This window comes from Triticum aestivum, chromosome 7A, assembly GCF_018294505.1.
Source record: "Triticum aestivum cultivar Chinese Spring chromosome 7A, IWGSC CS RefSeq v2.1, whole genome shotgun sequence".
Taxonomy (NCBI): Eukaryota; Viridiplantae; Streptophyta; class Magnoliopsida; order Poales; family Poaceae; genus Triticum; species Triticum aestivum.
In genome coordinates, this window is record NC_057812.1 from 213,564,991 (window position 1) to 213,588,166 (window position 23,176).

A 23,176-nucleotide genomic window follows, 5' to 3' on the forward strand; every position below is an offset into this window, starting at 1 on the left:
GCCCTCCCGAGAGAGATTAGGGCTTGGCGGCGGCTCCATATCGTAAAACATGATGAATCCTTCTCTCTGAATTTGTTCTCCCCGAACATGAATATATAGAGTTGGAGTTGAGGTCGGTGGAGCACCAGGGGGCCCCGAGGCAGGTGGCGTGTCGAGGGGGGTAGGCGCGCCCCCACCCTCGTGCACAGGGTGTGGGCTCCCTGGCCTTCATTCTTTCGCCAGTAGTTTTTATATATTCCAAAAATATTCTCCGTTGATTTTCAGGTCATTCCGATAACTTTTATTTCTGCACAAAAGTAACACCATGGCAAGTCTGCTGAAAATAGCGACAATCCGGGTTAGTTCCATTCAAATCATGCAAGTTAGAGTCCAAGGGTAAAATTGTTTGGAAAAGTAGAAACGACGGAGACGTATCAACTCCCCCAATCTTAAACCATTGCTTGTCGTCAAGCAATTCAGTTGATAAACTGAAAGTGATAAAGAAAAACTTTAACAAACTCTATTTGCTCTTGTTGTTGTAAATATGTAAAGCCAGCATTTAAGTTTTCAGCAAAGTTTATGAACTAACCATATTCACAGTAACATTTAGATCTCATGTTTACTCATATCAATGGCATAATCAACTAAAGAGCAATAATAAGAAATATCGGATGACAACACTTTCTCAAAACAATCATAATATGATATAACAAGATGGTATCTCGCTAGCCCTTTCTGAGACCGCAAAACATAATTGCAGAGCACCTCTGAAGATCAAGGGCTGACTGGAAATTGTAATTCATGGTAAAAGAGATCCAGTCACAGTCATACTCAATGTAAACTAATAATAATACATACAAATGAGAGTGATACTCTCCAACTGGTGCTTTTTAATAATAGGATGATGAGTCAACATAAAAGTAAATAGATAGGCCCTTCGCAGAGGGAAGCAGGGATTTGCAGAGGTGCCAGAGCTCGATTTTTGAAATAGAGATGAATAATATTGTGAGTGGTATACTTTCATTGTCAACATAACAACTGAGAGATCTCGATATCATCCATGCTACACACATTATAGGCGGTTCCCAAATAGAATGGTAAAGTTTATACTCCCCCTACCACCAACAAACATCAATCCATGGCTTGTCCGAAACAACGGGTGCCTCCAACTAACAACAGTCCTGGGGGAGTTTTGTTTGCAATTATTTTGATTTGATTTGAGCATGGGACTGGGCATCCCGGTTATCAGCCATTTTCTCGTGAATGAGGAGCGGAGTCCACTCCTCTTGAGAATAACCCGCCTAGCATGGAAGATACAGATAGCCCTAGTTGATATATGAGCCATTCGAGCATACAAAATAGAATTTCATTTGAAGGTTTAGAGTTTGGCACATACAAATTTACTTGGAACGGCAGGTAGACACCGCATATAGGAAGGTATGGTGGACTCATATGGAATAACTTTGGGGTTTATGGAATTGGATGCACAAAAAGTATTCCCGCTTAGTACAAGTGAAGACTAGAAAGAGACCGGGAAGTGACCAGCTAGAGAGCGACAACAGTCATGAACATGCATTAAAATTAATCAACACTGAATAAAAGCATGAGTAGGATATAATTCACCATGAACATAAATATTGTGGAGGCTATGTTGATTTTGTTTCAACTACATGCGTGAACATGTGCCAAGTCAAGCCACTCAAATCGTTCAAAGGAGGATACCATGCTATCATACCACATCACAACCATTTTAATAGCATGTTGGCAAGCAAGGTAAACCATTATAAACTCCTAGCTACTTAAGCATGGCATGAGCAACTATAATCTCTAGTTGTCATTGCAAACATGTTTCATTCATGATAGGCTGAATCAGGAACGATGAACTAATCATATTTACAAAAACAAGAGAGGTCGAGTTCATACCATCTTCTCTCATCTGAATCAGTCCATCATATATCGTCATTATTGCCTTTCACTTGCACGACCGAACGGTGTGGATAATAATAATAATAGTGCACGTGCATTGGACTAAGCTGGAATATGCAAGCATTCAATATACAGGAGAAGACAAGGTAATATGGCCTCTTGGTTAGATCAACAATAATGCATCTGAGAGCCACTCAACATTTTCATCATGGTCTTCTCCTGTCGACCCCAAAGAAAAGAAATAAAACTATTTACACGGGAAAGCTCCCAACAAGCAAAACAAGAACGAGAAATCTTTTTGGGTTTTCTCTTAATTACTACTACTACAAGCACGGGAAGTAAACTAGCTAAAAGCTACAACTAATTTTTTTTGTTTTTCTTAAGGTTTTTCAAACACACAAGAAGAAAGCTTAAAATAGAAAATAAACTAGCATGGATGATACAATGAAAAAATATGAGCACCGACAACTGGCATGAGTGTGTGAACATGAATGTAATGTCGGTGAGAAATACATACTCCCCCAAGCTTAGGCTTTTGGCCTAAGTTGGTCTATGCCCACGGATCAAAGCTGCCCTCTCCAGTGTATCGAGGAGGATCCTCGGGGTGCCACTGGTTAGCGATCTCCTCCGGATCCCACTGATAAACAGACTGACGGTGAGGATCAAGTGTTGGCTCTAGCTCAGGCTCTGGAGCTGATGTCAGGCTCCGGTATGCATGAACGGCTTCTGGCAAAACAAGGTACGTGCCTGAAAATATGTTGAACAAAGAGGGAGCAGCCAAGGTAATAGCCTCAAAGTAATTTTTTTTATCAAATATCAGTCTATAGTGAGGCATCTTCTTCTTATTCTTAACAATAAAATCATGTGCTACCATACTCTTATAATCTAGAAAAATAGGTGGCAACAACTTTTACTCTTTCTCATAATGCCTAATAGGTATGTTAAAATGTGCAACAAGGCGCGAAGCAAAGATGCCTCCAAATATGGGACCCTTCGTATGGTTCAGATTTAACCGCTTAGCAACAATAGCACCTAAACTAAAAGTGGTATCACGAAACAAAGCATGGCGCAAAATAACAATATCAGGGGCACTAAGGTTTCCACAGTTCCCGCGACCAATTAAGCATCTACTAGCAAATATTGCAAAGTAACGTAGAACAAGAAAATGTATGCTAGTCATTCTTGCATCGGAAACTTTTCTCATTTCCCCTACAGCGATCATATCAATAAACCCTTCCACATCATTACGATGTGGTTCCTCTATGCTGCCCTCAAAGGGCAACTTGCAAACCCCACAAAAGTCATAAAGTAACATCTCCTTATACTCATCATACAAATAAAAATCCACAGAAGGTGGCGACCTCCTAGCATGGAAATGAAAATTTTGCACAAAAATATTAGTGAGTAGGAGATACTATTCGAGCTGGTCGTGGAGGAAGTCGGTTAGGCCTGCATTCTCAGCCAAATAATAAAAATCTTCATAAATCCAGGCTTCTCTCAAGAACTCATCACAAGGCCATTCACAAGGCCGAACCTCCGCAGTGCGAGGGAGATTATATTTGGGCTTCTTATTCTCTTCACTTTGCTTATCCTTCGAGCTTCGGCTCGAAAAGCCCCTAAAAATCTCTTCATCTTTTTCTAAAAATTTCTGAAAATTTTAGTAACTTAAAATAAAAGTGAACGAAACTCAACAAAATTGATAGCAACTACTCCTACAAGTTCCTAGAGGCCATATCATGCATTAAAACTACTTTTGACCACATAAATTTGACATGCAAGCTCAAGAACAGTGTCACCTAAGCAGCAAAAATTTGCAATAAATAAAGCACTAGAACAAAAACTAATTGGACCATTGGAGGAGTCACATACCGAAGAACAATCCCCCAAAGCAGTTTTGTGAATGGAGCTTTGAGCATGGAGATCGAAAATGGCAGCAAGATGAGCTAGAACTCGGGTTTGAGCTGGTGGATGATTTTTTCTGGAGGAAGACGAAGTGTGTGGGTGCAAGAATAAGTGGAGGGGGCCCACATGGGGTCCACGAGGCAGGGGCGCCCTCCACCCTCGTGGGCACATGGTCAGGCCCCCTGGTGTGTTCTCGGTGCCAAAAATTCTTAAATATTCCAGAAGAAACATATTAAACTTTCAGTGAATTTGGAGAACTTTTATTTTCGGGGTATTTTCATTCTCTCTAACCCTAGGAAGTTTTTCATCAAGAAATTCACCTAGTGGCACAGTAGTATCAAGCATAGAAGTAGTTTCATCATAAGCATCATGTAAAGAAGAAGTGGCATCATTAATAACATGTGACATATCAGAATGAATAGCAGGAGTAGGTGTCGCAAGTTTACTCAAAACAGAAGGTGAATCAAGTGTAGAGCTAGATGGCAGTTCCTTACCTCCCCTCGTAGTTCAGGGAAAAATCTTGGTTCTTTTGTCTTTCAAGTTCTTCATAGTGATCAGCAGATATATATCCCAAGTGACTCAAAGAATAGAGCTATGCTCCTCGGCAACAGCGCTAGAAAATAGTCTTGATAACCCACAAGTCTAGGGGATCGCAACAATTTTCGAGGGTAGAGTATTCAACCCAGATTTATTGATTCGACACATGGGGAGCCAAAGAATATTCTCAAGTATTAACAGTTGAGTTGTAAATTCAACCGCACCTGAAAGACTTAATATCTGTAGCAAAGTATTTAGTAGCAAAGTAATATGATAGTAGTGGTAATGGTGGGAAAGGTAATAGTAGCAGTTTTGTAGTGATTGTAATAGTGGCAACAGAAAAGTAACTAAGCAGAGATCAATATGTGAAAAGCTCGTAGGCATTGGATCAGTGATGGATAATTATGTCGGATGCGATTCCTCATGCAACAGTTATAACATAGGTTGACACATAACTAGCTCCATTTCATCAATGTAATGTAGGCATGTATTCCGTATATAGTCATACATGTTACTTGCATGACATCTTTTGTCCTACCATCCCGTGGCAGTGGGGTCCTATTGGAAACTAAGGGATATTAAGGCCTCCTTTTAATAGAGTACCGGACCAAAGCATTAACACTTCGTGAATACATGAACTCCTCAAACTACGGTCATCACCGATAAGTATCCCGATTATTGTCACTTAATTGTTAACGGATCATAACATATAATAGGTGACTATGAACTTGCAAGATAGGATCAAGAACTCACATATATCCTTGAAAACATAATAGGTTCAGATCTGAAATCATGGCACTCGGGCCGTAGTGACAAGCAATAAGCATAGCAAAGTAATAGCAACATCAATCTCAGCACATAACGGATACCAGGGATCAAACCCTAACAAAACTAACTCGATTACATGATAAATCTCATCCAACCCATCACCGTCCAGCAAGCCTATGATGAAATTACTCACGCACGGCGGTGAGCATCATGAAATTGGCGATGGAGGAAGGTTGATGATGACGATGGGGACATATTCCCCTCTCCGGAGCCCCGAACGGACTCCAGATCAGCCCTCCCGAGAGAGATTAGGGCTTGGTGGGGGCTCCGTATCGTAAAACGCGATGAATCCTTCTCTCTGATTTTTTCTCCCCGAATGTGAATATATAGAGTTCGAGTTGAGGTCAGTGGTGCACCAGGGGGCCCACGAGGAAGGGGGCGCGCCCAGGGGGGTAGGCACGCCCCCACCCTCGTGGACAGGGTGTGGGCCCCTGGTCTTGATTCTTTCACCATATTTTTTATATATTCAAAAAATATTCTACGTTGATTTTCAGGTCATTCTGAGAACTTTTATTTCTGCACACAAATAACACCATGGCAAGTCTGCTGAAAACAATGTCAGTCCGGGTTAGTTCCATTCAAATCATGCAAGTTAGAGTCCAAAACAAGGGAAAAAGTGTTTGGAAAAGTAGATATAGTGGAGACATATCAGAAAGCCATAGGAAAGGATATCTCTAAAACTTTATTTTCAAAAGGATCCTTAACTTTTCATCTTTTCTGATTTTGTAAAATATTCCCTCTTATCTCAAATAGTTAGATTATACCCCTTTCCCTTTTGACTACACGGAGGATCAACTGAAGCCGCTCCAAGAAGGACAATATATCGGACAACTTATGACCTCTTCAGGGTAAAGAGGATTTCATCATGCATTGGCAGAGTGAAGCTACTATAGTTGAATACTCCGAAGACTTGAAGAATTTGAAGAATCTAAACAATTATTTGACCTTTAGAAGACCAAACCCCTGTTATGTACTTACGTTAGATGCGATGATTTGTGAGCTGTCATTTGTTTGATGTTTTTCCGACGGCCACAAAATAAAACCCGTTTCTTCGAAACTATTGTTTGTATTGTGTGTATATCCCTCCATTCTTCTCTCGTATCTCATCCCATGACCTTTGGACCCCATAGATGATGAATGAAGTTGGACTGGTATTCTCTGGAATGATGACTCGGTTGGAGGCAGAGCTATGGATTTAAAACATGGAGGATCACTTCGGGAAAATTTGTTTCCAAGGAATTATGAGGTTCAATACGCTCTTTAGTGATTTACAGAAAGTGTTGCCACCTGGTGGAAAATGCATCAAGACATACAAGGATGAAACGGAGCAAAAACTTGGGAGGAATTTAAGAAGACTCTGTTGAGACCCTGTCTTATCCGGAAGCACTATGATAACCCGAGGAAGAAACCTTGTGCCTACAAGATTTGCGGAGCAATAGGACATACCCATGAAGAACACAAGGATGGATACCCCCATTGTGAGGAAAATCACTTAGGAGGAAGTATGCCCGACTAGGTGGGTTACTTGTTTCCTGTGTGAAGGAACTACACACTACCCTGCTCAGTGTCACTTTTACCCCAAAGTACAAGAAATTACCAAGCAACAGAAAGAAGCCCTCAGGGAAAGTTTGGAAGAATCCGTGATGGGGGAAGATATTAAAGACCATGACGGGGAAGGGCTAACCAGATTTTACTCCAATGCCTGCTATTCATTTGGAGAAGGACATTATTCTCAGTATTGCACAAAGGAAAGAGAAGAGTATCCCGGAGACTTCCCAACAGCAGAAGTGAAGTTTGACCGTCCGAAAATAGAAGCTCTAATCATTACGAAGAAATCCAGGAAGAGAAAACGTAGGCATCCCCAGAACAACCCAATTTCTGCAGACAAGGACATGAGTCATATCACTTGTTACAGGTGCAAGGATTTAGGTCATTACACTCATAATTGTCCAGGGAAGAAGCCTAGAACCCAAAGAGCAGACACCATCCCCAAGAAGCCCAAATACTTGTTAGAATTTATTTGTTTTTGTTGCAGGAAAGCAGAACATTATGCTACTAAATGTCCTGACAAGATGAAAGCTAAAGCTGAGTAGTTGGAATTTTGATATTGGTAATAAGTGTAGTAGGAAGCAAATTTATTTCCATGAGTACAATGAGTTGAGTCTTGTAATGGGTGCTCAGAGATTGTAATGAATTCATGAATCAATAAAGTTAATGTGTAATGATTTCATACGTTGAATTTTATGAGTTGCTACCCTATGGACAAGGATCTTGACCATTTTCGAGGATATGAGAAATATGGTCTATGAAGGAAATTGTGCATTACATTTTAAGGGTAGTAGTACCTTGTAAGGGCACTTGACCCATGGAAAGGATAATGATATGCCACGGAGTGGAGTTTGGACAAAATGAGTTGGGTTATTGTTTTTGATATGTTGGATATGAAGAAAGGAAGTACTGGCGGAATTAAAGTAGGTGCAATGTTGGAATATGGAACAAGAGTAACTCCAAAGACGAATTAAAGTTGTACAAGTGTTGAAGTGGGCCATAACCCACATGCCTAGGATTTGAAAAGGAACAAACATAACGATGATGAAGGAAGAAATTTGGAAGAAGTTGTGTTTTCATCAGCACACATTTCGTAGGAGGTTACGCGAAAGCCCGAGAGTGGTGAAGAAACGGTAGATGTTTTGTTCAGCTTTCAGAATCAATGGAATTATCCGAACTAAGTTCATCGACGGGAGAAATTATGCAATGCATGTGAGGATGCCATAGTGTTAGAATACGTGATTCGCTGTCTACGCATGTAGTAATGGTTCAAGTACGGGATGGATTGGCCCCCATACCGGAGACTTTTATCATGAACTATCATATGTTGATGGAAAATCAGAGAGCCTTGAAAACCTTAGAAGAGTGTCAACACGATAAGCCAAAAACCTTAGAATGGTAGGACGATGGAACCCCTGTACTGGCAACCGTTGACAACCGTAGGTTATACGGTGAGATTCAACCCATACACATTTCCTACAAGAGACACCATTAATTGTTGACCACCATGAGATTTTGATAATTGGTTAGAATTGGCGACGGACCCGTCAACTGAGAAGACACTGTCTTGGAAGAACCTTACTTACCATGATGCAAGGACACAAGAAATTGTGGAAAAGGTGTGCCTCTACCGGGAGAACCCTGGAGTAGGAGTTATCCCGAAGAAATAAGAAGACCGACACCGTCAAGCCAAAGAATGGAGTACATGAGTTTTGTCGGAACCATATCCATGCTTCTAAGTGTGGTAGCACACTAGACCATACTGATCAATGGATTTGCTAGAAGACCCCCAAACCCCAACCTTTTCTTGTTGGCCTCTTAGAATCTCAAGGACGAGATTCATTTTATGTGTGGTAGGTTTGTAACATCCCAAAATTATAAATTTTGGAATGTTACATTAAATAAATATTTTTTGATTGTCTGTTTGATTGTGGTGTGAAACTTACTGAAATTTGAAACTTTTTGAAAATTGAATGAGAGGGAATGAAATGACTTTCCCAAACTTTCACTTTGCATTCTGAGCTCCATGAATTCAAATTCTTTTCAAATGCAAAAACCCTAGAGTGAAGATGACATGACTTCTTCCATTTAAAATGAAAAGGGTTTTTGAAAATATTTGAATTTCGTTTGCAAATAATTCAAACCAGAAACTTTATGCAACTCAATGATTTTCATGAGAGAAGATAAAATGACTTCTTCAAATTATGTGAAATATGAGTTGGAAGTTTTAAAGAATCAAATTGAAAGTTCCTTTGAAGTTATTTTGAAACCCAATTTCAATTTTGCGTTATTTGGTTTTTATTCAAATTATTTGCCTCCAAATATATATATATATATATATATATATATATGGAAAATAGGGTAAAATGATTCCCTACAATATAAAAGTGGAGACAAATAAATTTGAAATCATTTTGGTATTTTAAAAATAATTTTTATTAGGTTTTATTGCAACAGCAGCAATGTTTGACTTTTGTGAATTTTTGTATATTTTATTGGGACTGCTACGCGTCGGCCGGCGGATCTTTTTAAAAGATCCGCCGCCGAGGGAGTCGTTTGATTTGGCACAATCTAGATTGAATGTTTTACTCTACTTTGCAACAGAGACCTTGTTGCAGAAACATTTTGTCACAAAAAATGGGTGTTGTAACATAGGTTGTGTTGCAGATTTTTCTTTGCAACAAAGATCTTGTTGCGAAATTTTTATATTATTTTTGCAACAGAGGTCTTGTTGCAGAATACATTTGTGGCAAAGGTTGTGCTGTAGATTTTATTTTTTGCAACAAAGATAATGTTGCATACTTTTTTGCAATAGATATTATGTTACAGAAACTTTTAATCCGCATCGTCGCACCATCGTGGTGCCACTGCAACATTCCCTATGTTTCAGAAACATGAAGGATGTTGCAAATCCTAATACATACAGTGGGTGCGTTGGCTTCCACGGACGGTGGACGCGAGGCGTTGAATCTATACGTACATGTGGATCGTTTGATGAAAAGTGATCCAACGGCTCCGCGCACGGCAGATGCGAGAGCATGATCCGCCGGCTGAAAGGTAACGTTTCCCATATCTTATTTGAATTCTATAAATAGTCCATGTTTTAGAATTTATTTCTCTGAAAATTTTGATATATAATATGTCTAGATAAAATTTTATTTTTCTTTTATTTTGGGTCTCTCTCTTCTGCTTTGTATAAAAAAATTGCCCAAGGCCCAGCGTGAGGCCAGGCGCTAGCCAATGGCCCAGCCAGCCTAATCGGCCCATGGCCCTGCTCCTGCACTGAACCCCGTGTGCCTCGGTCATCCGAACCCCTCTCCCTCTCGCTAATCCCTCTCTCTCCCACTGACCGCCGGGCCCCGCGCCATCTTCTTCCTCTGCACGCCAGGCCGAACCCAATGGCCATTCATCGCGCTGCCGTATCCCGGATCCCTCGGGATCCTCTCCTCGATTCGCCCCGTCCTCCAAGCACCCACCCCCTATATAAACCCTACCTCCCTAAACCAATTTCGCCCCTAAACCCCCTTCCTCGACATGCCCTTGCCCCGCAATAGCTCGCCGGAGCCTGAAGCCGCCGCCGCGCCATTACCGCCCCACTGAGCTACTCCGACCCCCTCACCGCCTCCTGAGACCACCTCTGCACTCCCCTTGCTTCCGCGCATCATGTGGACACCACCATAGCCGCTTACGACCGCCGGAATCATCGCCCCCTTTCTCCACCGAACACCACCGCCGCCATCGAGCTCGCCCCGCTCGTGTCCGTCATCCCCGAGCCATGCCGAGGTCGTCCACGAGATCACCGTCATCTTCCGCATAGAACAGAGCTCTTCCTGACACCGGAGATCCCCTGAAGAAGCCACCCACACGCCGTGGGACGTCGCCGACGACCTCGCCGAAGATCTTCACTGCCGCCGCTGTGAGCTCCATCTCTCCCCATCCGTTCGATCTAAATTCTAGGGCATAGATTAGAACCTCTGAATGGTTAGGTTATTTTTTCACTAGTTCTGTTTAGCATCGGTTTATTTTTGGTTTAGATTGGACCGGTTAAGCAAGTTTTTTCTTTTTTGTGCACGCGCGCGCTAATCTATTAAAGATCGGCCGAGCGTCGTTTAGTTCATATCGCCCACTTCTTAGGCCCAATAGCAGCCCGAGGCGTAGCACTTGCCCATTTTATTTTTATTTTATTTTATATCGTTTCTGTTTCAAAAAGAGAATAGTTCTGTTCTTAAATATTCAATATCCAAATTGAGTGATTCTTTTTGCATTAGATTCAAAATTTTATTGAAGTTTCTATTTCCATGCTTAGTTTTCAAATTTGAGTAATTTAAATTTGACTTATTTCAAATATTCTTCAAACATTGTTTTGGCTCTAGTTTGAATTCTAGAATAGATTTTTGACTGGTTCCTTTTGCTACTGTTTTTTTGTCTATCCAGTAGATTATATTGATTTATTTTTAGTTTATTTTAAATTAGGGTTTTAGACAAAACAATATTATTTTAGTTCTACTTTTGTTTTAGTCTTTTCTTTATAGTTTTAATTGTTTTAAATTATTTCTTTTTTTCAATTTTGACAAATTTGGTTTTGTTTCTCTTATTTAATTGTAGAAAAATTTCTTCTTATTTTTTAAAATATTTTCTTTAGTTTTGTAGTAAAACTTGCATAGGGCATAAATAGAGTTTTATTAAAGCTTTTTATGTGTTTCTTTTTGCTAGTAAAAGTTTACGAAAGATACTTTCTATTATTTTAATAAAACTTAATTTACTTTCTGTTAACTTAGTTGTTTTACTATTTCTTTTTTGTTAATTTATTAGTTTAGTATTTTATTTTATTTTTTGCAGTCAAGTTTTATGTAGGATGAAAACTATTTTTATTGTTTGTAGTAAAGTCTTAGACTTTTCCTTAGTAGTTTTCCTTGAAGTTCTTTGGATTTTATTCGGGATTTATTATTTGATTTCCCTGTTGTTTATCAATAATTATGATTGCTAGAAATTGCTTGCTAGAATGATTGCTTATGTGAGTGCAATGTTTGACTATATAGATTTTCTTCGGAGAGTGATGAATAGTACTATCAGGATTTCTCTGAGAACGATATTATCTTCATCAACATACCATGAAATTTCACTTTGACCATGCTTTCCATATCTATGTTTTTATTGCATTTAGTGTCACCATTCATAATCCCACCAGTAGTGTTATTGTATCTTGTAGTTGAGTAGAATGCATGAGGTAGGAACCCATCTCCCTGTTACCAAGCCCGGGACGTTGTTTAGTTTCAATGCTACGCTATAGTAGACAGGGTTGGTATGAGTGCTCGGGAGTGGTGTGAGTATGTAGGACCCCCTATGTCAATGGCGACAACTTCATGATGGCATCTACAAGGACTGCATCTTCAGGACCTCAAGACTTCAAGACTCGAGACAAGAATTCAATACACACTACTGGGTGAAGGGAAGGATTTGATGGGCACCTTGGAGCAACAAGTGGATGGCCGGGATGCATGGAGAAGCGCCATGACATCTTGCGGAAAGCTTCACCCAGACTCAAAGAGACGGAAGAATACTTCATGCCTGGAAGCTTACCTGTGCAACCGCAAGTCACTATGGGCTCTGGTTTGGTTGACCCTAGTGGTGACTCTGGCTGGGACAGTGCCAGCAGACATAGAACTATGGTAGGATTGGATGAGCACCGGATAGTGGTCAGGGGAACTCTTCGGAATACCATGTTTCGGTCGTCCCGTTCTCAAACGATCTGAAGTGCGAGGATGAAAAGGGAGGGATAGAATCTTGCGGGTAAGTGTACAAACCTCGGTTACGGACAATTTGAGCATCTGGACTTTGATCTATCTCGGAACTCTCAACACCGAACTGATAATTTAATTGTGGGCAACTTATGATGATTTTGGGCTATGAGACATCGGTTGGCGGAACCATGTCACGATAGAAAACTCCGTAGTACAGACTCTTGATAATCCTTTGTTGTAGGGAAAATAAAATTAGCTTTTATGCAAAAACAACTCAAAAAACAGAGCCATATAGCCATATTGCATATAGTATAGTTTTTATCATCTGTTTTCTCTTATTGTGATCTTGCCGGTACATTCAATGTACTGACCTACACGGCTACAACGTCTCATATTGCAGATAATTTCTCCAACGAGTGAGTTTCATTATTGGGTTACGGTCTACACTCAACTTGTGGATGGCGTTGATGGGACTCCACACCCGTTTGTCTGTTTCCGCTGAGACTTATGAGGTATATATATATATATATATCGGTTTTACGTTATTTATACATGTGATTGCACTTTGATATATACATTGATGTATGTGTGTGCTAGCATACTGATCCAGGGATGGCATAGATACAACGAGACTTGACCGTTTGAGGTCGGGTCGCTACACAATTTTTATTGCCTTTTTGCACCGATGACAACTTACTTGAGAGATTTTGCTCAATCCCTAGGCAGGTATGGTGGACTCTTGGAAATAAGATTTGGGTTTAAGGGTTTTTGGATGCACAAGTAGTATCTCTACTTAGTGCGGAATTTTTGGCTAGCAAGGATAGGGGGCAAGCACCACATGTTAAAGGATCTATGACAATGTGACTTCTATGTGAATATGAACAAACATAAATCATTAAGTTGTCTTCGTTGTCCAACGTCAACAATTTTGGCATATAATATTTTGATGGGGGCTCACAGTCACAAAAGATTTCTAGGATAGTATATTTATATGTGAATCTTCTCTTCCCTTATTAATTCTTTCATGAGTTGCATCATTGACCAATGCTATGTTTGCCAATCTCTAATAAAATTTCGTACTTATACCTTTCCTTATGTGGTGTCATCACCTACCATAAGATTAGCATATGATATTTTTTCATTTATTTCCTTTCCTTTTATTTATATCCTTTCTTTTTATTGCGGCAAGAAAGTAAATAAAGCAAAAACTCAAACTAAACTTTATTATATATCTTGCAAACAATTTCAAGTATAGATCACTAAGCAAACTCTCGAAAAGAAAGGATCGAACTAAACTTTTATTCATCTAAAGCAAAAGATAGAACCAAAATAAGTAAAGGGAAAAGATAGTGCGGATGATACGATACCGGGGCACCTCCCCCAAGCTTGGTGGAAGAGAAGGGGAGTGCCCATACCCGATACTCAATTCTCTTTTGGTGATGAAGAAAAATGTGGTGGTGATGAAGAAGAGATCTCGTCCTCGGGTTTCCATGGCAGAGGTCCACCATTATAAGAGGAAGAGTGAGTCTCACGGGTCCTACAACCGGCAGCCAAACTCATACCTTTAAACCTCGCCTCATATTCAAAGACTTGGTTTTGGAGATCGTAAATCTGGCTTTGGAGGAGATTGATTTGCTCATTGAGGGTGAAGATGATGTCCTTCATGGGCTTTCCATCCACCTTAAGATCGCGGGAAAGGTCTATGATCATGAGGTGATTGTCATTGAGTCCATGCTCCACCATCCCCTTGCACCGAAAGACCTCCCGCTCCATAGCTTCAAGCCTACCCTCCATGGTTCCCGTCCCCTTGGGACCTGGCACGTCGCGGAGGTGAAGCACCCCCTCATGCATCTGGATGACCTGAGGGTGCTGCACCACCTCCCGTAAATATGGGTTGATGATGTTCTTGAAGAACTTGTCCTTGGAGGAGCTTGAAGAGGCCATGGTAGATGGGATCTGACAGAAAACAACAAGGAAAATAAAATAGAGGATTTCTCTGTGATACGGTGGTCAATAGGTTCGGGGGTATATAAAGATTTTTTATCTCGGGAAACAAGCAAATGGAAGAAAAACGGAGTCGGATTACTTACCGTATCACATACCTCCTTATTTTCATGATTCTGGAGTGTTCCGGAAGGACTCTTTTATGTGTTCTTCCATTGTCAAAGTTTGGATAATATTACTTTCAACATTAATGGGCATACCTGAGATATAATGTTTTATTCATTGCCCATTGACAACCTTCGGGTTAGTATATTTGGCATTATTTATTTTGATAGCTCCACACCGATAAACCTCCTCGATAACATAGGGTCCTTCCCCTTTGGAGAGGAGTTTTCCTTCAAAGAACCTGAAATGAGAGTTGTACAAAAGAACATATTCTCCGACTTTGAACTCACGCTTTTGGATTCTTTTATCATGCCATATTTTGACTTTTTCTTTATACAATTTGGCATTTTCGTAAGCTTGGGATCTCCATTCATCTAATGAGCTAATATCAAATAACCTCTTTTCACCGGCAAGTTTGAAATCATAGTTGGGTTCTTTGATTGCCCAATATGATTTATGTTCTAATTCGAGAGGCAAATGACAAGATTTTCCTTAAATCATTTTATAAGGAGACATACCCATAGGATTTTTATATGATGTTCTATAAGCCCAAAGTGCATCATCTAATTTCTTAGACCAATTCTTCCGGGACCTATTAACAGTCTTTTGCAAGATTAATTTTATTCCTCTATTGCTAATTTCAACTTGACCACTAGACTGAGGATGATAAGGTGATGCAATTCTATGGTTAACATCATACTTGGCAAGCATTTTACGGAAAGCACCATGAATAAAGTGTGAACCACCATCAGTCACTAAATATCTAGGGACTCCAATCCTTGGGAAAATAACTTCCTTAAGCATTTTAATAGAGGTGTTGTGATCAGCACTACTGATTGGAATAGCTTCTACCCATTTAGTGACATAATCAACAATAACCAAAATATGTGTATACCCATTAGAGGAAGGAAAAGGTCTGATGTAATCAAATCCCCAAACATCAAATGGTTCAACAGCAAGTGAATAATTCATAGGCATTTCTTGACGCTTACTGATATTACCTTTTTTGGCATTCATCACAAGATAAGACTAACTTACGAGCATCCTTGAAGAGAGTAGGACAATAAAATCCAGATTGCAATACCTTGTGAGCAGTTCTATCTCCAGCATGATGTCCTCCATATGCTTCAGAGTGACATTTCCGTAGGATTTGTCCATGTTCATGCTCAGTACACAACGTCTAATAATATCATCTACTCCTTTATAAACATGTGGGTCATCCCAAAAGTAATGTGTTAAATCATATAACATTTTTTTCTTTTGTTCGTATGTAAAGCTAGGTGGTAAATATTTAGCAACAATGTAATTAGCATAGTCAGCATACATAGGAGTGTTATGCGTTATGAGCAACATTTATTGCAGCTAACTGCTCATCAGGAAAATTATCATCAATAGGTAGAGGGTCATCAAGCACATTTTCAAGCCTAGACAAGTTGTCAGCTACGGGGTTCTCAGCTCCTTTTCTATCAGTGATATGTAAATCAAATTCTTTTAGCAAGAGGACCCATCAAATAAGTCTAGGTTTAGAATGTTTCTTTTCCATAAGATATTTAATAGCAGCATGATCGGTGTGAACAATAACTTTAGAGTCAACAATGTAAGATCTAAATTTATCACAAGCAAACACCACTACTAGGAATTCTTTTTCAGTAGTTGCATAATTTCATTGAGCACTTTCTAGAGTTTTACTAGCATAATGAATAACATTCAGTTTCTTATCAACTCTTTGTCCTAGTAGAGCACCAACAACATAATCACTAGCATTACACATAATTTCAAAAGGTAAGTTCCAATTAGGTGGTTGAACAATAGGTGCAGGAATTAAGGCTTTCTTGAGTGTTTCAAAAGCTTCTAAACAATCATCATCACAAACAAAAGGAACATCCTTTTGCAAAAGGTTTGTATGAGGCCTAGAAATTTTAGAAAAGTCTTTGATAAATCTCCTATAGAAACCAGCATGACCTAGGACACTATGAATACATTTGATATCTTTAGGACATGGCATTTTCTCAATTGCATCAACCTTAGCTTTTTCCACTTCAATACCTCTTTCAGAAATTTTATGACCCAAGACAATACCTTCATTAGCCATAAAGTAGCACTTCTCCCAATTCAAGACAAGATTTGTTTGTTCACATCTCTGCAAAACTCGATCAAGATTGCTTAAACAATCATCAAAAGACTTCCCATAAATAGAGAAGTTGTCCATGAAAACCTCAACAATCTTTTCACAAAAGTCAGAGAATATAGCAGTCATCCATATTTGAAAGGTAGCAGGTGCATTGCATAAACCAAAAGGCATAAGTCTATAACCATAAGTTCCAAAGGGACAAGTAAAAGTGGTCTGTTCTTGATCAGGTTGAGAAATAGGTACTTGTGAAAAACCAGAATATCCATCAAGGAAGAAAAAATGTGTGTGCCTAGATAATATTTCTAACATTTGATCAATAAAAGGCAGAGGGTAATGATCTTTTCTAGTTGCTTTATTCAATTTTCTAAAATCAATTACCATTCTATAGCCTGTAACAATTCTTTGTGGAATAAGTTCATTCTTATCATTAGGAACAACAGTAATACCTCCTTTCTTAGGGACACAATGAACAGGACTTACCCATCTACTATCAGCTATAGGATAGATTATACCTGCTTCCGGAAGTTTTAAGATTTCCGTTCTTACCACTTCCTTCATTTTTGGATTTAACCGACGTTGGTGATTAACAACGGGTTTAGCATCAGGTTCCATATTAATTTTGTGCTGACATAGAGTGGAACTTATGCCCTTTAAATCATCAAGAGTATATCCAATAACAACTTGGTGCTTCCTTAGAACTTTCAATAATCTTTCTTCTTCATGTTCCGAAAGGTTAGCACTAATAATAACAAGATATATCTTCTTTTCATCAAGAGAAGCATATTTCAAAGTGTCTGGCAATTGTTTTAATTCAAACACAGGATCACCTTTAGGTGGAGGAGGACCTCCTAGAGTTTCAATAGGCAAATTGTGTTTAAGCAGAGGAGGTTGTTCAAAGAAAATCTTATCTATTTCATTTCATTCATGCATATGTAAATCATTTTCATGGTCTAGTAAATATTGTTCTAAGGGATCAGTAGGTGGTACATCAATAGAAGCAAGACCAATTATTTCATCCTTACTAGGCAATTATTTTTCATGAAGCTTTCTACTAAACTTGGAAAAATTAAACTCATAAGACTCATCACCAAAGCTAACACCGACATTTTGTTTCTCACAATTTATTTTAGCATTAACGGTGTTCAAGAAAGGTCTACCAAAGATAAAGGGACAAAAGTCATCTTGTGGGGAACCAAGAACAATAAAATCATTAGGGTATTTTATTTTCCCACACAAGACTTCAACATCTCTAACAATACCAATTGGTGATATAGTGTCTCTATTAACAAGTTTAATAGTAACATCTATGTCTTCTATCTCTGTGAGTGTTATGTCATTCATAATTTCTTGATATAAGGTGTAAGGAATAGCACTTACACTGGCACCTAAGTCACATAAACCATGACAATAGTGATCTCCTGTTTTAGCCGAGACAGCAGGCATGCCAACAATGGGTCTATGTTTATCCTTTTTATCTGGTTTGACAATTCTAGTAGCTTCATTGCAGAAGTAAATAACATGACCATCGATATTTTCTTCCAAGAGATCTTTAACCATAGAAACACTAGGATCTACTTTAATTTGTTCATCAGGTTTAGGTGTTCTAATATAACTTTTGTTAACCATAGTCGAAATTTTAGCATGTTCCTTTACAGTGGCGGAGCTAGGCTGTAGCGAGCAGACCTCAAACAGTCTGATCTCTGTGCTCCGGTGTCATCCCTGGATCAGTAATGCTGACACCACACAGTACTCGGAGGATTTATAGCAGAGTAGCAATCACACACTTATTACATCGAGTGTCTCAAAGGAGAACTTATTACAATAAATATGGCTTAAGGCCATCTAACAACGATAACAGCAGAAGGCTTGGAAGATGAGTGAGTCCATCAACTCCAACGGCATCACTGAGTATAGAACCACGACCTAAAAACTCCTTAATCGTCGTCTGAAAAGTCTGCAACATTAACATTGCAGCCCGAAACGGGTCAGCACATGGAATATGCTGGCAAGGTAACACATAGAGAGTAATGGAATGAAACAGCTATACTATATGCATATTTGGCTGGTGGAAAGCTCTATGGTTACGGATTTGCGTAAAGCCAATTTTTCCCTACTTCAAAGGAATAAATTTAATTACTATCATGGTGGTTGTTAAACATTGAGAATGGTTGACAGCATTCTCAATCCCAATTAAGCATCATCATTAAGCATAACCCAACAAAATTAATTTAGAGTAACATGTCGAGATTCACATGAAAATCCAAGTACTAGATACTCAAGATGTCCATAACCGGGGACACGGCTAACCATGATTAGTTTATTACACTCTGCAGAGGTTTGCGCACTTTTCCCCACAAGACTTGATCGCCTCCGTTTGGTTTCTCGCACTACATGGTGTTTGAGAAGACGGATGACCGAGACATAGTCTTTCAAAAGCGCTAGCACCTTACGATCGGGTAGACCGTACCACCTACATCCCCTAAATCTGCTAGTCTACCACTGTAAGAGTTCGCATGACTTAGTCAACTATGCTAGAGCCCATAATAGCTTGTGGCTACACACGGAAGTTTCTAGTATGAATAGTCTCATGATCCCTTTGAGCCTGGGTGGCGGTCCAAAAGAAAACAGGCAAGTCCTAGAATACACAGGTGCCTCAATCCACCCAGATGTGTGTTTAAGTTGCCACCTTAGATAAACCATTAATTAACAATCTCACATCTGTCATGGATATCACTCACCCAATCCACGTCTACTAGCATAGCATGGCATAATAAGCAAACGTAGAAGTAACTCCCAAAGGTTTGATAATAACAGGTAATAGGTACTACCTCATCTACTTCCCATCCCACAATTTAATTAGATCCTAATCATGCAATGTGTGAGGATTGATCTAATGCAATAAAACTGGGTAGTAGAACAGGTATGATCAAAGTGTTACTTGCCTTGCTGATGATACGCGAAACCTAGAGATTCGAAGTAACAAGCGGCGCACTCCGGGTACTCTATCGCAAACAAACAAACAAGCATACAATAAGTACTCATCTAATGCACATGTAAAACTCAAATAAGAGATCTAACCAGAAGGTTCAACTTAAGAACTCCGGTTGGCAAAAAGAATCAAATCGAACGAAGCAACGAAAGTCAAACGGCGAAAGAAAACAACTTCGTTCTAGTAATTTGGATCTAGGGAAAATTTTACAGTGGCAAAAACTTGTTTAAGTTGGTTATTCGGATAGAGGGTTTCGAGACGAAACTCTAGGCGCTTGAATCGCCTGATTCCGATAAACGAGCGAAAAGCTATACTAAAACGAAAATCGGATCAGGAACCGCGATCAGAAAAATCGCGGATTTAATCCGAGAAAAAAAACGACGAACGCCGATTTTTTTTAACGACGGCATGGAAAACGAGGCGGCGGCGAACCTCGGCGGCGGGATCCGGCGGCGGCGGACGACGGCGGCGGCGCGGGCGGTGGCGCGCGGGCGATGGGGGCGGCAGGCGGCGCTAGGGTTTGGGCGCGGGTGGCTGGCTTCGGCTGGGCCTTCCCCCCCGGCTTATATAGCCTAGTGGGCCGGGAGTCTGGGTCGGACACGGCCCCTAGGTCGGTTCGTTTTTTTTAAATTATTCCGCTCGGAAGAAAAAATATAAAGAAATACTAAACGGACTCCAAAAATTCCAAAATAAATTTTCACGGGCTTCTAAAATCAAGCCGCACAAGGTGAACATTTATTTGGGACCTAAATGCAATTTTGAAAAATGCACATTTTTCCGAAATTCAAATAAAACACCGAAAAACTCCGAAATAAAATCTTATTTGATTTTATAATTAAATCCTCAATATTTCTTTATTTTGTGAAAGTCATTTTATTCCCTCTCTCATATTTTTGTAATAGAAATAATTGATGATAAAATAAATAAAATCAAATGATCCTATTCTCAAAATTTGAGAAAACTCAAATATGAAAATAACGAGATCCCCAACTCTCTCCGTGGGTCCTTGAGTTGCGTAGAATTTCTAGGATCAACCAAAATGCAAAATAAAATAAGATATGCATTGATGATCTAATGTATAACATTCCAAATTGAAAATTTGGGATGTTACAAACCTACCCCCCTTAAGATGAATCGCCCTCGAGATTCGGGTTGGCTAGAAAATAGGGGAGGGTGGTCTTTGAGCAAATCTTCCTCTCGCTCCCAGGTGGCTTCATCCTCCGTGTGGTGGCTCCACTAAACTTTGCAAAACTTGATAACCTTGCTGCGAGTGACTCGACTGGCAAACTCGAGGATCTTAATTAGTTTCTCCTCGTAGGTCAATTCGTTATCCAACTGTATAGTTTCTAAGGGTACTGTGTCTCTCAACGGTATGTCAGCCATCTCCGCGTGACATTTCTTTAACTGAGAAACGTGGAACACATCATGAACTCCTGACAATCCTTCGGGCAACTCCAACTTGTAGGCCACTTCTCCCATACGCTCCAAAACTCGATATGGTCCTACAAATCGTGGCAGTAACTTCCCTTTAACTCCAAAACGCTTTGTTCCTCGAAGTGGAGATACTCGAAGATAAGCTCTATCTCCAACTTCGTAAACTGTCCCCTTACGTTTAGAATCTGCATAACTTTTCTGTCTGGACTGGGCTACCTTGAGCCTACCGCGAATCAACTTCACCTTCTGTTCAGACTCTTTAATCAAATCATGTCCAAACAACTGGCGGTCTCCAACTTCGTCCCACGATAACGGTGTCCTGCACCTTCTTCCGTACAATGCTTCGAAAGGGGCCATCTTTAAACTGGTTTGACAATTGTTGTTGTAAGAGAACTCTGCATATGGAAAATTATCATCCCAATTAGATCCGTAATCTAGCGCACAAGCTCTCAGCATATCCTCCAAAATCTGATTGACTCTCCCGGTCTGTCCATCTGTCTGTGGACGAAAAGCTGTACTAAATTCTAACCTGGTACCCAAAGTTTCATGCAACTGTTTCCAGAACTTTGAGGTAAATTGGGTTCCTCTATCTGATACGATACTCCTCAGAACTCCATGCAGACATACGATCCTGGTCATGTATATCTTTGCCAACTTAACACTGGTATAAGTGGTCTTTACTGGGATGAAATGAGCTACTTTCATCAATCGATCGACTACAACTCAAATCGAGTCATAGCCTGAACGAGTCCTGGGCAATCCCGTGATAAAATCCATGCCTAGCTTATCCCACTTCCATTCGGGTATCGGCAATGGTTGTAACCATCCTGCTGGCTTCTGATGCTCTGCCTTTACTCTCTGACATACATCACAAACTGCTACATACTCCGCAATATCCTTCTTCATTCCGGTCCACCAGAAAATATCCTTCAGATCCAAATACATCTTGGTATTTCCTAGGTGAATTGAATACGGTGAATCATGTGCCTCTTGCAAAATCAACTTCCTGATCTCCGGGTCATTGGGCACGTAAACACGGTCTTCAAACCATAGGGTGTCGTGCTCATCCTCACGAAATCCTTTAGCTTTTCCTTTGCTCAGTTTCTCCTTTATAGCGGCAATCTCCTTGTCAGCTTTGTGAGCTTCCCTGATTTTATCCATCAAAGTTGACTGAATCTCCAATGCTGCTACATAGCCTCTCGGAACTATTTCCAAACATAGTTCACGAAGATTTACTGCTAACTCCTTGGGTATTTCTCCCGTCATTAATGTATTGACATGGCTCTTACGGCTTAATGTGTCAGCTACTACATTAGCCTTTCCAGGATGATAATGCAATTTCATATCATAATCCTTGATAAGCTCCAACCATCTCCTTTGTCTGAGATTTAACTCCTTCTGTGTGAAAATGTACTTCAAACTCTTATGATCCGTGTACACCTCACAATGATTTCCAATGAGGAAATGTCTCCATGTCTTCAATGCATGCACTACGGCTGCTAACTCCAAATCATGCATAGCATAATTCAACTCATGAGGCTTCAGTTGTCTTGAGGCATATGAAACAACTCTCCCTTCCTGCATAAGCACTGCTCCAAGTCCTCGACGTGAAGCGTCGCAATACACCTCATAATCTTTGGTCTGGTCTGGCAAAATCAACACTGGTGAGGTAACCAAACGTTTCTTCAACTCCTGGAAACTAGCCTCACACTCCTCCGTCCATATGAACTTGGTATCTTTCTTCAACAACTCCGTCATAGGCTTCGCAATCTTTGAGAAATTCTCAATAAATCTCCGGTAGTATCCTGCGAGTCCAAGAACACTCCAGATTTCTCCAACTGTTATTGGGGCTTCCCACTTGGTCACGGTTTCAACTTTAGCGGGATCTACTGCTATACCTTCTCTAGATATAAGGTGTCCGAGTAATCCTACTTCTTCCAACCAAAACTCACATTTGCTGAACTTGGCATATAACTGATGTTCTCTGAGCTTTCCAAGTACCAAATGCAAATGCTCCTTATGCTCCTCTTCATTCTTCGAATAAACCAGGAT